Genomic DNA, 13,200 nt, shown 5'->3' with positions numbered 1-13,200 from the left:
AAAAAAAAAAAAAAACGAGTAAAACAATATAAAGCGAATAAAGCGATGAAATTCGATATAAACCTGACCTGTAGTCACCAAGATCGTTCTACAAAATTTTACGGAGATCGGTCAATAATTGACGCTACCCCCATATAAGGCCCCTTCAGGAAATGACTTTAAAGCTCAGTACTGGCTTAAAAATACTAGTTTCGTGTAAGCTCTATCTCTTTTATAGGAACCGAAATCTTTCTATCAATTTTTATGAGGATCAGTCCCCCATATAAATTCCCCCCAGAAAATGACGCCAAAAATACGAATACCGCAATGCAACTCGACATAAAACAATTTTGATTTAAACTCTCACTACCATATTTTATGACTTTAATGCTTCTTAACGGCTTCAAAATACAAGTAGATCGATGAAATTTTAAACAAATAAGGAACTGAAATCTTCTTACAGACTTTTATAAGAATTGGTCCATATATGTATGTATAAATACCCCTACTCGCTATAAAAATTAGCACTGTCAATAGTAAAACCCTCATCAATGGACCTCTTTCAAATGTTACCCTGATGTTCTTATTAATATCGATATATAATAATAAAATATTCAAAATATCAAAGTTCATTCATATATCAGTGATTTGATGGTGGGTATAAAAGATTCGGCATAGCCGAATATAACACTCTTACTTGTTAGAAACTGTGATTTTATTGATTCAGTAACCAAAACAAATTTGATTTCGATATATATGTTTTAACCACAGTTTGATCACATTGGATAATGATATTGTCGTGCATAACAAACAATGTTATGGTAAATAAAAAATAGTATGATAAAATATTTTAGCTCATTTCTATCATAATATGCTATTTTAAAATTGTTTCAATAACCATGATATATTTAAAATATATCATAATTTTAATTTTATGTTGCTCTTAGAACATGGTTACCACAACCATGTTTTTTTTCTGCGTGAATGTTGTCGGCTATCCGTTCCTAGTAGCAAGTTTTAAGTAGGAAGAACATAAGGCTTATTGGTATATAGGTTTTCTTAGTTTGGGTAGCTGTGTACCTTGTCATTTCATTGGGGTATCAAATACCATCCTTTCTTCAGGCTAAGCAAAGCTTTTAATTTTATCCTTAACCATGCTAGTTAAAATAACCATCTCTATGCTAGCCATTCAATTATTTATGGTACTCTATATACAAGGTGGGAAAATCATTCAGTTTCCCCTCCCAAATGCTTGAGCTGGATCTGCGCTTATAACTGAAATTCGTTGCCAAGTATTGTTGTTATAGTTTCACATCAGAGAACTTTGACAGAAAAAAACTCAATAAAAGAAAATAAATCCTTGTAATTGGAAACAGCTTAATTAAAACTTGCAAGGAGTTTTTGTATGTAATAAAAACAGTACGGACATTTATTTTTAAAAAAAAACACACAATAATGATAAGAAAAGAGAATTAATGAAATAAAGAAACATTGAGTAAACATGAACCATTAAATGATCGGCTGTATATTGAATAATTAAATGAAAAATTTTCCTTAAAAATCTGATTTTTATCATTATTTACAGAAAAAACTACAAACCTCAAAACAGTAAACAGTAGGAAGTACAAGTAGTTGGTTGACAAAAAAAATTCGTAAAAATGTAACATTATGATGATAATATGCATAAAGTAAAAAAACTTAATACTGTCAGTGTATGTAATCCCAAAAATGCATACAGTCATACACTTCTTTATAACCAGCGGTTCGGGGGGACAATTTGAAACCAGTTATTTCAACTTCCGACCAGAGTTACCACTAAACACCAGACTACCTAGGTGACTAGTTATTTTAACAAATCAATAGACCATCAGAAATCGAATAATAGGAATCATGCGCAAGTTACTTTTGTAGAACTTTCTCTAGTCACTTTAGTTTTAAAGTTAGCTAACTGCTGGGTATGTCTAGTAAAAAGTTTACTACTAATTGCACTTTACAACATTATTTAGCTTTTAAAAGGGGGTAAACTAAGTTTATACTCACATTTGAGTTGCATAATTTTTTGTACATTTAAAACCCAAAGGGTACAATTCTTAAATCCTTTTGTGTACTTTCACTCTCTTACTCTCTTTCCCGATTTACAAGTTTACATTTTGCATTCCTGGTGCTTTAGTTATTTTCACTTCGAATTTCCTGCTTTCACAATATTAAACGCAGTTGGTTGTAGTTACAAAGAAAATTAAATATTCCAACTCATCCTTGTGTTTTCCAAAGGAATGTGAAACTTCAACAATGTTATGGAAAAGTAGTTAAAATGAACAGAAAAAAGTAAATACGTAAAGCAGAAAAATAAAAAAATGTTCATTAAGATTTTTCTTAAGTGAGAATTTGTATTAAGTTTAACAGCAAAAAATTTGAGTTTCTTAGAATAAAAATATTTAACTTGATTTTGAATTAAGGCTAAATTAAACAAATTATTTATTATACCCTCCACCGCCATCAGTGGTTATGGATATACATATGTGTATTATTCAGACTATACAAATACGATAAAAAAGAGACCAGATTGAAAAAAAAAACAAAAAAGTTTTAAAAAGCTCAAACTTTTTTAAAATATATTTCCCCGAAAGATTAAAGAAAAAGCTATTTTTAACTAAATTATTTGGAACAATTTTTGCTACGAACAATATGTTATAAGTTATTTAGATATCAAGGAACACATGTTTGGTTAAAATGTCAAACTTTGACCCACTGTAGCCCAGAAAGATCATATAGTTGTGTCTGAACTACTATCCCATTAGACAGACGCGGTTCCTTTTCGGATCTTTTTCCTCATTTTTATAATTTTCTGTTTTTGGGAGGAGGAATTTCCCTTCCCCCCGTCGATCCACGTTTGCCATAGGACTTACATTGGTGTAATTTTCATTTCGATCGGAAGACATCGGTTTGGTCAGTTGTCATGAAAACCACCATGTATATAAATTCTAGCAAACTTTGTGAGTAACAAAACTAATTCCAAAAACCAAGAATGAGTTTTTAACCATTTTTCTTTTAGATGAAAATTAAGACATTATTATATTCATAGTTGAGGTCTTAAAAGATATTTCTAAACTATTTTAAAAAAATCAGGTTTTAAGAAATTGTCACTAACAACATATAAAAACAAGTGTGAATGTATAGTCGGGCGTAGCCAACCATATGATACCCTACACCAGTCAGTATGTTAAAAATAGGGATTATTTAAAAAAATAAAGTATTTGATTTGTTTTTTATCCTTATTTCGGAATATTTTAACATTTTTGTTGTCAAAAAAAAGAGATTTTTGGCAAACGGATTCAAAGGGGAAGTAGTGGAAAAAATGGCCCTATCCTTTTAAATGTTGTTAGGGAAAGTTAAATCTACTTCAAAGTTATTTATATATAATTTAAAAGTGTTATTAGTGTTTCTAAGTGAATTTTGATCTTTAAGTCATTTTCTGAAGGGGAGTTTATGGGGCTAGGGTCAAATGAAGCCCGATCATTACAGAAATCGGTAGTGTCATTTAAAGTTATATAAAACTAAGTGTTGTTGACTTTTGTTGACATAATAGAACATTTCAATTAATTATAAGCCCAAAGGCCCTATTTGGGGGCTACGGTTGTATGGAGGCTAATCGAAAAAATGGACCGATTTTAACAATTTTAAATAGGCCCCATCCTTGGGTCTAAAGAAGCGTGTGTGCCAAATTTCATCCATATCTTGAAAATTGCGACCTGTACCTTGCGCACAAGGTTTACATGGACAGCCAGACGGACGGGCGGACGGACGGACATAGCTTAATCGACTCAGATTAATGATTTTAAGCCGATTGGTATACTTTAAGGTGGGATATGACGAATATTTTTGGCTAAAAAATTGTGTAAGAAGACATAAAAACTTATTGTCGGTCGAGGTCGACCAAATAATAGCCTACACCTGTTACAAAAATAAAATATAATAAATCTAGTTTCGAATATAAAGCATTAAGTTGAATTGTACCTTACCTCAGATATACTTGAGCCATTTATTTATGGTTGAATAAGAATGTGGACTAGGTGAAAAAATGGACCGATCTTAACCATTTTCAATAGGCTTCGTTCATGGGACAATAGAAAATTATGTATTTAGTTTCTTCAAAATGCGACCTGTAGTTTGATTACAATGTTTACATGGGCGGAAAGACGGGCTATAGGGGTGTAGGAGCAATATTATTCTACATTACATACATCATCACAAACCCAATATAACCTCCACACAAAAGTGGTGTAGGGTACACATTTGGTGGTACTTCTTGGTAACTGTTTTTCGAATGTCGAATATATTCGAAATAATTTTGACTTTCTATAACTCACTAGGGAAAACTCGAAAAGTTTTCTCGACATAAATTATGTTTGACCCTGAAAGGGTTAATGTTTGAGTACGTGGACTGACTGCTCTTACAATTTATGTTGAAAGTGCCCTAATCTTTTAAGATAACCTGTTTCCTGATTCAATATAGGAAACAGGTTATGATCAGATCTTGCGATTATAGCTGGTGAAATTTTAAGTAGTGAAGATAATTAATTTACTCCAATAGCTAAATGGAAGTTGTGACAATATCGGTAGCTTTGGCAGTGATTCCTTCAGTAAAGGCATAAATCATTATTTACAAAGCAATTTTTCAGCTGTTAAGGCAAATAAATTATTATGTTCCTTAAATTTAATTTGTTTAATTTGTTTAACCAGATATTTAAAAATACTCGCTCAATGTTACTCTCTGTAATTAACAGATATAAACTTAATACAATAAAGTACTTATTAAAATTAGGAAAAAGATTTCAAGTATAGTAAAGAATGAACTGACTAACTAACTAACTTACTAACTAACTAACTAACTAACTAACTAACTAACTAACTAACTAACTAACTAACTAACTAACTAACTAACTAACTAACTAACTAACTAACTAACTAACTAACTAACTAACTAACTAACTAACTTACTAACTAACTAACTAACTAACTAACTAACTAACTAACTAACTAACTAACTAACTAACTAATTAACTAATTAACTAACTAACTAACTACCTAACTACCTAACTAACTAACTAACTAACTAAATAAATAATCAGGGTGATATTTGGAATATGACTTAAGACAATTATGGACTGAGCTCTTTTAGAATAACAAAATATTAATTTTTTAAAACAAAATATTTTTTGTAAATTTTTAAACCGTGAGCGTATGAGTAATTTTCTGAGGACTTTCATATGGGTCAATTATGAACCGATACTCATGAAGTTGTGTACAAAAATATTCTTTTGTATAGAACTCGTTGATGTCAAATTTCATAGCAATACTCGTATTTTAATAACCAAAACTCTTTTCTGAAGTTAATCATTCAATTATAGATCAGGTCAGTTCAGATCAGTCCTCATTAAATTCCGAATGAAGAATTATATTCCTAAGTATAAACTTTCTTATATCGATTTTTTTATAGGGTGAATTACTAACACATTTTTCATGAAATTTTGTAGCGAACTTCATAACAGTATTTCATAACTCATGTTTTTAAGGCAGTAATTATCGTTTATGTAATTATGGCCCGATACAAATGCAATTTGGTAGAGAGATTTTGGCTCACGAGAAACTTACATACTTCTATTACATTTTATTGCTATAATTGTATTTTATAACCAGTTATTAGCGTTAAAGTAATTTCCCCAATGTGACCTTGTATGAGCAGAAGGGTAAATTATGAACGGATCCTCCCTAAGTTTGGTACACGCAGAGAAAAAATATAGTTGTGGTAACCATAATCTAAGAGCAACATATTATGGTTAGAGTTATGGTTAAAGTTAAAACATATTATGATTATTATTAGTATAATAATCTACCATATTATGATTACACATAGTCCAAATATTTCATCATAATATAGATTAATTAATCATAATGTGATGTTGTAGCATCATATTGTAGTTTCAAGCAACCACATTATGGTTTCATGTAATCATATAATGGCTTCAAGTAATCATATTATTGTTTGAAGTAACCATATTATGGTTACAAGTAGTCACATGTCTTCAAGTAACCATGTTATGGTTACATATTAAACATAATATGGTTAATTTAATGTGCTCGGGGTAAAATGTAGTTATTTGTTAATTTTTTTTAAACAAACACAAAACTTCCAAGCACTGATATTTCCATAAACACATGATGCCAATATAAACACAGTATAATTTTTTTAATTATTATTTTTTTATGTACACTATTTTATTTATTTATTTCTATTGTGTTCTATTATATTTTAGATATTATTTATTTTTCACAATTATTTTAACTCTGCGTTTGTTTAACAATTTATTTAATCCGATCTAGTACGGATAAACCATACAACTGATAGAAAATTGGCGATACCAAAGTATTTTTAATAGTAAACGTATTTTACTTATATCTTAAACATTATATGGATAAACGTGTAAAATCCTACCATTTAATGGTTATTTGATAGTTTAAATGATTCTAAATAATATAATATGTTTAAATAATTATCATTGTTTAGTTGTTGTAAAAATAATTATTTTTCAGAAAATCATTCTTAAATTTATAATTGTCATAAACATATAAATGTTTTCTGTAACTAAAATATTGATGAAGTTCAATAAAAATAACAATAGTTTGGTTACGATAACAAAATATTTTTACAAAAAACATAGAATAGTTGTCCTAACCATGCCGAACCATGTTTTTCTCTGCGTGTAGGGAGCTTTTGGCTCGCTTTTGTGCGTCAAATTTCGTCACTCTATTCCAATTTTTTGACCAGTAATGAGCGTTATAATCATTTCATAGCTATACTCGAATTTTAGGCCAGTAATAAGTGTTAAAGCCATTTTCTGAAGGGCACTTTATATGAGGGATAGGGTCAATTATGGACCGATCCATATAAAATTTAGAAGATTGATTTTGACTTGCATAAATTTTATGTGTATATTTTTATTTTTAAGCCAGTAATAAGCGTTATAGTGACTTTCCGATGGGGACCTTATACGGGTGGTAGGGTCAATTATGGGCTGATCCTAAAAAAATTGGTAGAGAGATTTTGGTTTGCAAGAAACTTACAGAATTTCATCGCATTTTTGGGCCGGTAATGAATGTTAAAGTCATTTTCTGAAGGGGACGTTATATGAGTGCCGATCCTCAAAAAATTTGGTAGAAAGATTTTAGGTCTTATAAAACTTGTTTATACTCTTTTAAAGCAGTAATATACTGCTTTTAAAGCAGTAATTTCAACTGTCTAGCTCCTTTCGTGTGATCCCTATTGTGATTCCAACAGACAGACGGACGGACAGTTCGGCGAACATGGCTAGATCGTCAATATACTTTCCATCTTTTTTGATGGTGGGTATAAAAATAACCAAACGTTGCGATAATATGGGCTAGCTAACTAACTAACTAACTAACTAACTAACTAAATAAGTACTTATAGTTAAGGAGTTAAAAATTTGATTTGTTTCACGCACTAAACAATGATCACACAGAATATGCACCTTGTTGCAGTAATTTTCTATGTTAGATATATTCATCAATAAATTATGTGCTTTAAAGCGATCAAAAGTGAAATTAGTGACATATCCAGTAAAGATTTAGCTGAATAATTTATGTATACACAAAATATTACTATTTAAGTTTTCCATTGTTTATTGAGAATATTAAATGATAGGTCATATCACCCAAACTCTTAACAATAACAGTATATGTTTGAAATAGGGAAAAAAGGATCTAAAACACAAAGTTTGAAAAATAATAGGAGTTCAACTTGAGTCTTTATCAAAAAAAATGTAGAAAAAATAGCAACAAAAGAGGTCTATGATGTTATGAAATATTTCTTTTTTTCTGTCATCAAAAGTTACGAACATTGTTTAAGTTGCAAAGAAAAAAAACTTATTTCTAGGTTTAGCCTGCAACTAAAGAGAGTCTTCCTTTTTCTTGTCAAAGTTTGTCAACTGGTGAGTGTTTTTCCTTTTTCAGTTTTTATTTAATATTTTCCATTTTTTATTTCGTTATTTTTGCAAAGAACCAAAAGTACATAAAGAATTTCTTACTATAAAAGAGTTTTATGACTTGCATTTTTGCCCACACTCTTTGATTGGTTTGAAAAATATATGAAAGTCTATTAGAATTCTTTAATTCGTACTTAGAATGTCCCAGCAAAAACACGGTAATGGGTTGTACTTCCATAACCACGTACTTTTCGATAACTAATACTTATCGTCTGCATTACTTTGAAGTGCTAAAGTAATAACTTTCTTTCAATATGATATAGAAGTACTTTATTTTCGCCTTTGTCATTTTGTTTGCATATTTTATTTATTTGCGTGTTAAGAATGGTGTTTTACAAAAAAGAAAAAAAGCAAGTAAGAAGTTATAGTCGGGCGAGGCCGAACATATAATATCCTACGCCTATGTGAAATAATGGACCGATGTTAACCAATAAGCCTCGTCTATGGTACCATAGAAGATCATGTGCCAAATTTCATTGAATTACCTCCAAAATTGCGACCTGTAGTTAGATTACAAGGTTTACAAGCCTTAATAAAGGGTACAGTTGTATGGGGGCCAGGTAAAATAATGGACCGATGTAAGCCATTTTCAATACGTTTCGCCTACGGTACCATAGACGATTATGTGTCAAATTTCATTGAATTATCTGTAGTTTGATTACAAAATTTACATGGACGGACGGACAAACGAACGCACATAGCTAAATCTCATAGCTAAACTCAGAAAATGATTCTAAGCCTATTGGTATACTTTAAGGTGAGTATAGTAGCAGTATTATTGTGCGTTACAAATATCAGCACAAACCCAACATACCCTCCCCACTAAAGTGGTGTAGGGTATAAATATTAAAGTTGTGTCTGAAAACCATTATATGACTCGCAATAAAATAGCTTAGTGAGGAGAACATTTAACAGACAAACCAAAGTCCCTGGTTTGTGTTCTCACTGGCTCTGTTTTATTTTTAAAATACTCAATAACTTCATTGTTGGCGAAATTGTACTTCTTAAACTCCCTATTTGTAAGCGAGCTTCTGATGACATCACCGTGTTAAAATAACGACTTAAAATGCTAATCAAACAGTAGTGAAAATGGGTTTTATTAGCATTTTATCTCATTACTTTTCAATGTAAGTTTATCCTGGGAACCCTTGTTTTTCTTGAGTAATTTAATTTATTCTTGCTGGTAAAGGAAACAGAATGGACTAGAAATTATTAGTTTATGTATGTACTTAGAAATATGTTTTGTGAATATATATTCAAAGATAAAACATTTTTCTAACTAAAAGTTTTATTTTTATAGTTTTAAATATGGCATTATTGATCGCTCTAGTAGTATCTTGAGATATTAAACTTTTTAAAGTGGTTGACATTTTGGTTTTGTTTGCATTTAGCAGAAATTTCAAATAAATGTTTTAAAAATATTTGTATACCCATAAAAAGATGGAGATATTTAATGAATTTGTAATTCCGTCCATGGACCCACAAAAGTGTATATATTCTCTGTTGAAATCATGATAGAGACCACACGGGAGAAGTAAGACAGTTGGAATTTTGTACAAATATTCTCACTAAGGTTTTTTTAATATTGAAAATGACCGACCGATATTGGTCGGATAGACCCTATACAGGTGGACCTCCAAAAGACAGCTTTAACAGTCATAGTTGTTTTAGAAGTACAAGCATAGCGATAAAATTCGAATTAAATAAGAGGTGAAGTCTTTCTACCATTTTTTAAGGATCACTCCATAATTGACCCTATGCCCATATAAGGTGACTAAAACTCATTACTGACTTAAAAAAATTCAAGTATAGCGATGAAATTTAGTACAAGTAAGTTGTTTTTACAAGTCAAAACCTTTCGATAAATTTTTTTTAGGATCGGATCTTTAATGACCCTATCCCCTAGTGATAATCGGTCTATAATTGACCCTACTGCCCTATTATTGGCTTAAAAATGTGAGTAAAGCTATGAAATGCGACACACGTAAGATACTTAAAAGCCATAAATGACCCTACCTTCTATATAAGGTCCCCTTTTAAAAATGACTATAATGCTCATATAGTGACGATATTCGACACATAAAAGTTATATGCGAGACAAAATCTCTCTACCAAATTGTATGTGGATCGGTCTATAATTGATGCTACCCCCAGGTCGCCTTCAGAAAATTGCTTAAGTGATCATTGCTTGCTTAAAAATACGACCCCTTTAGAAAATTAGTTTAACTCTGCAAAAAGTTTTGGTAGGTCAATAATTGACCGTACCTCTCATATAAGGTCCTCTTAAAAATCGATATAAAAAAGCTTGTTCTTAGGAACATAATTCTTCATACCGAATATAATGAGGACTGACCTATAACTGACTCAAGCCCCGATAAATGATTCCCCTTAGAAAATACATTTGGTTATTAAAATACGACTCTATTTAAAAATTTGGCATAAACCAGATCTATACAAAACAAAATCTTTGTACAAAATTTCATAAAATCGGTTCAAAATTGACGCATATAAGGTCCTCTGCAGAAAATAACTCATACGCTCACGGTTTAAGAATTTATTAAAAATGTTTAAAAATTATTAAAAATTAATATTATGTTAGTTCAATGATTTTATTTAGATTACCTAGGAAAATTCTATTAGTTCTACAACTAGTTCTAGAACACATGATTTTAGCCTAAACTCGTTCTAGTTTGGCGTTGAGACCAATGAATTTTGTTCGAAATTGTTACCTTCGGAACTCTTTGTGAGGAAGCGTTATGAAGTCAACACTCGTTCTTTGGAACGCTTCTGAACCTAATTATTTAATCAATGATTTTTGTTTGAATTTGTCAACCTCTGAACTAGTTCCAGAGAAGCTCTAGAGAACGTATAAACAAATATTTCTTATTTAGCGTTTTTGTTTGAAATTATTAAGATTGGGAGCAATTTTGAGCAATTGTTGAGGAATTTTGACTATTTTACCAATGTTATTTACATAACTTACATACAAATACATATCTTACGTAACATTTAATATAATTCTTCCGCACCTCTAATCTCTTAAAATATTTTTTTGTAAGGATATACGTTACAAGCAGCTAACTTTCCCTCCACTCGGTATCATTCAATTAAGGATCTTTTTAATATCTTGTAGTTCAGTTGAATGCAAAAATATACATTTGAACGCGTTTGTATACTCTAAACCACTATTGTGGGGAGGGTATTATACGTTTGTGCTGATGTTTGTAACATACAAAAATATTGGTCCAATACCCACCTTAAAGTATACCGATCGATTCAGAATCATTTTTTGAGTCGATTAAGACATGCCCGTCCGTCCGTCCGTCTGCCCAGCTGACTGGCTGTTTGATGAAATTTGGACAAAGCATGTTTTTGACACAATATTCAACATAAAAGTTTCTTTAAAAAAAATAAAAATTTTATAAAATTTAAAAAAAAATTAAAAATATGCTAATGGTGTAGGGTATTATATGGTCGGCCATGCCCGACTATACTTTCCTACTTGTCTTTTTCGATAAGAAAAAGTTTATAAAAGTTTTTAATTTTTTGGCATTTACTTCAATTGATTTCAAGAAGTTGTTTCGGTACTAGTGTGCGTTCCATTGAACTAGTGTAGTAGCAATATGTAACTAGTTCCAAAGAACTAGTTCCTTCAAAACTATTAAGATGTATTTAAGAACCACACCAATATTCTAAGGAACGGGTTTCAGATGTAATGGCGACACTACTAGTTCCATGGCTGCTGTTTTAAAGTCTGAAGTGATTCCGTTTTCACTCGTTGTAGAACTAGTAGTTTTTAGAACAAGTTATAAAATTTTTCTGGGTATTTTTTATTATTTATTCAATTTTATAAAAAAAATAAGTTTTTTCTTTAAACAATTAAAGAAATGATATTATCGCTTACAATTTCCGCATCATATTTTTGTTATTCTTATACAAAAACTCGCGAAAACAACAATTGCAGAAAAAAGAGAAAAGCACAAAAAATCAACAACTTTTAGTAGTGTAATAACTTTTTGTCTACTTTTTTTAGACTATGAGTTAAATAAAACTGATTGCTTTCTTTATATTTTATTTTTGTGGCATTTCTATTTATTGTTGCAGTAAAAAAACTAAAAATACATGGAAAGGCTTTATAGCATTTGCATTGCAAGAAAAAGGAAATTTAAATTGAATGAATTTTCATCTGTACTGAATCTTATGGATTGATTTAAATTTACCTTTTACAATTCCTTTATATTAAATACATTTTAATTAAGCATTTAATTATATCATCCATGTCTAAGAAATGTGCTACTTCAACTGGATGTGCCCATTCATCCATTGGACAAAGAGAATTATGGTTGGCTGAGCGGTTGAATATGTAACATGAGAACCTTGAACACACGATGGACATTCTTTGGATATCTAGCCACTGGCCAGGAGTTATTAAGCCTTTTGCGCCATCTCGACCTTAAAACTACTTTTGTTTTTCCTCGGCAGTACGATTCATCTTTTCGTATTGTTGTTCATTGCAGATTCCAGGATATCTTCGAAGATTACAGCATGACTGACAGTGCCAAAGCATTCGAAAGCGCAAGTGCATCTAGTCCTTTTATCATATATCACATCCATTCCTACTGGAAGTGTTCTATGAACGAATGACGGCTATTTACAAAAAATTGGATCCTTCCATTTGTGTTGCTCATTGTATATTACAGGATATCCTTGAAGAGTGGGCATGACTGATATGAATGTCGAAAGATTAACGTGAGCACCTGCCTTGACGGCCTTATCTCACGGTGGACTTTTTTAACCACTGGATAGACTAGAGACGGTCTGCCATGCGCCCCTGAATTCCGCAAAGAATAACTCAGGTAGCAATTTTTGTACATGGATGTCCGGTCCATGTACAAGCACTTTGTTGAAGTACTCGAGCTATCTAATCTCTTGCCATAGCAGCCCCGTTGCGGAATGACAGGCCGCATTGGAATTAATCCGCGTACCCCGACAAGGAAAAAGCAATCACTGGTCTAAAGACAATAGAAGGGGGGCGACGAGTACCAACATCAGGTGAAATCAATTTTCCGACAATGCGGAAGTGACCATCCTTAATGATGTCATGAAAGAATTGCATTATTTAAAATGCAATCTCCATCATCTAATAACCCATTCCAGT

Source organism: Lucilia cuprina, chromosome 6, assembly GCF_022045245.1.
Source record: "Lucilia cuprina isolate Lc7/37 chromosome 6, ASM2204524v1, whole genome shotgun sequence".
In the NCBI taxonomy this organism is placed as follows: domain Eukaryota; kingdom Metazoa; phylum Arthropoda; class Insecta; order Diptera; family Calliphoridae; genus Lucilia; species Lucilia cuprina.
Note: the sequence above shows the minus strand (reverse complement) of the source record.